We start from the raw sequence: 5,575 nt of genomic DNA on the forward strand, positions 1-5,575 counted from the left end.
GCGGTGAGGTTAAAGGGCGTGCAATTTGATTGATAGGCTGCTGCTAGCTCTTTTGACAACTGAGTTATCCAATCCTAGCAGGGGATCAGCTACTTTTGCTATCTTCATTCCTAATATGTGTTCTTTAGACCAGTGAATATTCCTCTCTCTTTTCACATCTTAAATGCTCATAGAAAGTTGCCCTATGTGACTTGTTGGGTTGGGTTGTGTGGGCGGTTTTAGAAAGCAAATATATCATGCTATATGGGTAAACATAAATATTACATGCAGGATATAGCAAATCTATAGCATCTCTAAATTCGGGATAAGGCTGGCTTAATGTATATACATGCTATTCATATATGTACTTGCACAGATTTTTAGTAACCAAATTGAAAGTCTTCTCTTTCTTGGTGGGGACCCGAAATCAAAAAATTTGTTTTCTTTGCATAAGAAGGCTCTTTGATCTCTCAAAATTCATCATTCAGCTTAAACCACAGATGTGTAGAACACCAATTTCTGATAAAAAAATAGCACGACAGAGACAAAAGGGTAGAAAGGGGGAAAAAATAACACGGCAGAGACAAAAGGGCAGAAAGGGGGAAAAAATAGTAGAAGAGCTCACCTTAGCACCTTCAACCTTGAAGCTTTCCCTAGTTAACAAACGAAGCTTTCTTCACAAACAATCGAACGAGCTTTCTTCGTAAACAGCAGAACGAGCTTTCTTCACAGCAAAATGAGTGGAAACGTAGCTTTCTTCACAACAGAATGAGCAGAAACGTAGCATTCTTCACAAACAACAAACAATAGAATGAGCGGGAGTTCAACCTAACCCCAAAAATATCACTCGCCAAACACAGACCCAACAGATTGTCAAATACGATTAATTGAGATTGAGAATGGGAAGGGCAAATCCAATTACAAGTATTTTTGGGATTAGACAAAAGCTCGTTTTAGGCTATTTTGGGAATTCGTAATCCTATTCTGCATTCCAATTCTGCCAACCAAACAGGGAATATAAATTATATTCTAATTTTCAGTGCCAATTCGTGTGCTATTCTAGCAACCAAACGGGCCCTAATAGATAATATATTTCTATGGTCGTCATGCCTACAGTATCTACCGTTATATGAAAAATTCAGCTCCTTACAAATTATCTCTTTCCACAAAAGGTTGGTCTTTGGTTAGTGCCTTGACTAAATAAATAAAATAAAGACAATTAAGTATGTCTGATTAAGTAATCATCTATTTATGTTTGAGTCAAAGTTCAACGGCACGCGCGTAGTTGGTGATGACAAAGTAAAGCTCAGGACATTTTCGAACAGTGAGACATTTGAAATGGGCAATTTTTTCCAGATAATAGTTTTACCATTACAATTAGAAATTCATATTTTCCATTCCGCGGAACCTTGAACTAGCAGAAAGAGTGCACCAAGGACTGGATTTGTCCCTGATGAAAATCAAATTAGCATTCAACCTTTTGAATCGTTTTATTTTGGCTCTTGTACTTTTGCTCATTCTTCAGCGCAATGGTGATCTGTTAATCTATGCTGGTGGAGACACCCTCTCTTTCGGGGATTCTTTGAGGGGAAAGAAAACTATTGTTTCAAAAAATGGCACTTTTGAATTGGCCCAGATCTCTGTCAAGACCATCATTTGGGTGGCTAACAGAGAAACTCCCATCAAAGACATGCCGGGCGTTTTGATTCTCTCTACGTCTGGTTACCTCACTGTATCTGATTTTCAAGGAAAAGCCATTTGGTCCACTAATACTACTCAGCAAACTAATAAGGCATCAATGGCGTCTGTACTTGACACTAGTAATTTAGTTCTCTTTGGCTTCCAAAACATGACTTGCGAGGTTGTGTGGGAGAGCTTTGTGAACCCCACAGATCATTTTATGCCTACCATGAAGCTTTCAAAAGGTTTGAAATTGACTTCTTGGAAGAGTTCCAAGGATCCAGCGCCCGAGCCTTTCTCGTTGCAACTGAATCCGTCTCCTGGAGCGACAAATTATATGCTGCAGTATAAAAATGGTGTTTCATATCACACCTCGGGAGAATGGATTGGTAGATATTTTTCCAACATGCCACAGACAGAATCAGATACTTTGATTAAGCAAAGATTGGTGGAAGAATCTCTGACAAGAATCTACTACACATACTGGCTCACACCCACGGCTAGTTCGACCATGATGGTGAGGCAAATTATCCACAGCAACGGAGCGCTGACCGCTCACTTTTGGCTTAACAAAAAATGTGGAACGTGGCCTTCAATGCACCCATGTCGAGTTGCAGTGTGTACGGCGTATGCGGGGCTTATGGATTCTGCTTCACCCAGATTAACGTTCAGTTGTGCGAATGTGTGCAAGGTTTTCAGCCAAGAGATTCAATTGCATGGCGTTCTCAGGAGTGGTGGTCAAGCGGCTGTATTTGGCGTACTCCACTAAACTACTCCACCATCAATGGCAGTGCGAGTCACACGATAGCAGATGGTTTTGTCCAAATCAGTAATACGACCTTGTCCAATGAAGAACCTGTTCAGTATGGCCAACAACCCACTCTTTCACGATGTAAAACTGCCTGCCTCCATAAGTGCTCCTGCACGGCCTTTGCTTTCACTGATTCTGTTTGTAAATTGTGGTTTGGAGATATGTTGAGCCTGCAGGCAACTTCTTCTACTACCCAGTTGACCTTATTCGTCCAATTGGCTGCTTCCGATGTGCCCCAGCCCTCACCTGACACAGGAAGGAGCAGGAGAATAATTGGGCTCTCCGTATCAATTCCTTTGGCCGTAGCTCTTTTGGGTGCTATGTTTTCATGGCTCCTTCGGCGCATGCGAGGAAAACTGACCGAGAAAGTGGAGGACTGCAACACGACAATATTGCTGAGAACGTTCAGCTTCAAAGAGCTCAAAACTGCGACCAACAATTTCTCCCATCAGTTGGGAAAGGGAGCATTTGGCTCTGTTTTCAAAGGAACTCTGGCGGATGGAATTCTCGTGGCCGTGAAAAGAATAGAGGGCCCTGCACAATCGAAAAAACAATTTCGTGTAGAAATAAGTACCATGGGAAACATACATCATGTGAATCTGGTGAAGCTCCGGGGATTCTGTGTAGAGGGGTCTGATAGAATGCTTGTTTATGACTACATGCAGAATGGGTCTCTCGACTCTTTCCTATCCCGCATGTTTAAACCGGCAAAAATAGTGTTGGACTGGAAAACCAGATTTGGCATCGCCCTGGGGACTGCGAGAGCGTTGGCTTATCTGCACGAGGAATGGAGGGATCAGATCTTCCACTGTGATATCAAGCCAGATAACATTCTTCTAGATGTAGATTTTTCCCCCAAAGTGGCTGATTTTGGGCTGGCAAACCTTGTGGGTAGAGATGTGAGCAGAGTGCTGACGACGATAAGAGGAACGAGAGGGTATTTGGCTCCCGAGTGGATTTTTGGTCTGCCGATCACAGTGAAGGCGGACGTCTACAGTTTTGGCATGACTCTGCTCGAGATCATCTCAGGCCGACGAAACAATGATTTGAGTGTGCCGGACTCTCAATACTTTCCGACGTGGGCAACGGCTGAAATTGAGAAGGGAAACATTATGGGCATCGTGGATGAAAAGATTGCAGAGAAGGCAGATGTGGAAGAGGTGAGAAGAGCGGCCATGGTGAGCATTCAGTGCATTGAGGAGGATGAGTATGGGAGGACGAGCATCAGCCAAGTTGTTCGGAAGTTGGAAGGCATATCAGAGTCTAATGTAGAACTGTTGGTGATGTAGGCTTCCAGCTATCTGTTTAATCTTTCATGCTCTTACCTACTCCAACTACTTTATTTATTGCTTTCTTCTCATCGAGAGTTCTAGATCTCTCATTTTAAACTATACTTGTAGATTATTAAGTTTAGGTTTAGGGTTTGTTCCAAAGGTTGAGTTGGCTGTAATATTTTTCTAGAAGTTTGTAGATGTTTTGTCTTCTCAGCTAATAGTAGATTTCTCTGGAATATTGTATGCTTTCTTATAAAAGGCAGTATGTACTCATTTGATATTATGGTGGAATGAAATATAATACAGTTTATTGTGCGGCAGCACATTGTATTATTTTGTGTCTTTGTTATGTTTTGTCCTCTACCTATCCATCAGATTGGTATCAGAGCTGTAGAAAATCTGGGCATTATTTTTATAGGCAGATGTCATTGTGGGTGAAGGGAAAATGAGAGCAAAAAGATCTAAGGAAGAGATTATACTTGCTATGTGAAGAAGGAAGAGAAAGGGTTTGTAGTGATTACAAATCAGAAAGTTTTACTGTTAAATCATGGCAGGAACCAGTGGAAGTATTTCACAGCCACAAATTGCAACCTTTTAATGGCAAAAATTATGATTATTGGAGCATCAAAATGAAAACACTTTTTTGTTCTCAGGATGTTTGGGATTTAATTGAAAGTCGGTTCCCTAAACTAGCAGACCAGCAGGCATATCAAGCTCTTTCACAAGCTGAAAAAGATTTATTAAAGAAAAATAGCAAAAAGGATGCTAAGGCACTGTTCTTTATTCAACAGGCAATGGAGGAAGCAATATTTCCAAAGGTAGCTACTACCGCAAGCTCAAAGCAAGCATGAGACAACTTGCAATCAACATACCAGGGCACAAGAAAGGTAAAAACTTCAAAGTTACAAAATCTTAGAAGAGATTTTGAAAACTTGCAAATGAAAGATTCATATTCAATAGACTCATTCCTCACTCAAACAATGGGGATAGTAAATCAGATTAGATCATATGGAGAAACCCTTGGGGATCAACAAGTTGTAGAGACAATACTTAGAAGTCTACCAAATAAGTTTGATTCAAGAGTTGCAGCCATTGAAGAATCTAAGGATCTCTCCTTGCTATCAATAGATGAGTTAATGGGTTCTCTCTTATCACATGAACAAAGGTTGAATTGTTCGAGAACTTCATCATTGGAGAATGCTTTCAAGACTCAACTTTCATTTGGAAGAACAAGAGGAAGATCATATCATAGTAGAGGCAAAGGATGTTTTACACCAAGAGGAGGAAGAGAAAATCAACAGTTTGAGAGTAGAAGGCCAAAATTAAGCTCACAAACCAATTTCACATCAACAAGAGGAAGGGGGAGCACCATCATTAAGGAGAAAAGTATGACAAATCTAACATCCAATGTTATTATTGTAATAAATTTGGGCATTTTGCATCTTAGTGTAGAAAAAGACAATATGACATAAATAGGCAAAAGGCACATTTTACAAATAAAAGTCAGCTCAACACTAGTGAGCAAAACACCATCTTGATAACATGCAATGTTGCACAAGAGAGTTCTAAAGAAGTATGGTTCTTAGATAGTGTTTGTAGTAACCATATGAGTGGGTCTAAGGAGATATTCTCAATAATAGATGAATAAGTAAAATCAGAGGTTAAGTTGGGGAATGATCATCAAATCTTAGTCATGGGAAAAGGGTCAATTAGCATAAGAACTAAGAAAGGTGAAGAAAAGGAAATTCCTGAGGTATATTATGTTCCCAGATTGTAACACAATCTCATAAGCATTGGACAACTAGTACAAAAGGGATATAGAATACATTTT

General features: G+C 40.2%; 1 pseudogene; it reads left to right on the forward strand.

Moving 5' to 3' along the window:
* Positions 1 to 1,432: 1,432 nt before the first annotated feature.
* LOC149568294 (G-type lectin S-receptor-like serine/threonine-protein kinase At2g19130) lies at positions 1,433 to 4,595 on the forward strand (annotated as a pseudogene).
* Positions 4,596 to 5,575: the final 980 nt, after the last annotated feature.

This window comes from Cupressus sempervirens, chromosome 3, assembly GCF_028749045.1.
Source record: "Cupressus sempervirens isolate cs-2001-9-10 chromosome 3, ASM2874904v1, whole genome shotgun sequence".
Classification (NCBI taxonomy): domain Eukaryota; kingdom Viridiplantae; phylum Streptophyta; class Pinopsida; order Cupressales; family Cupressaceae; genus Cupressus; species Cupressus sempervirens.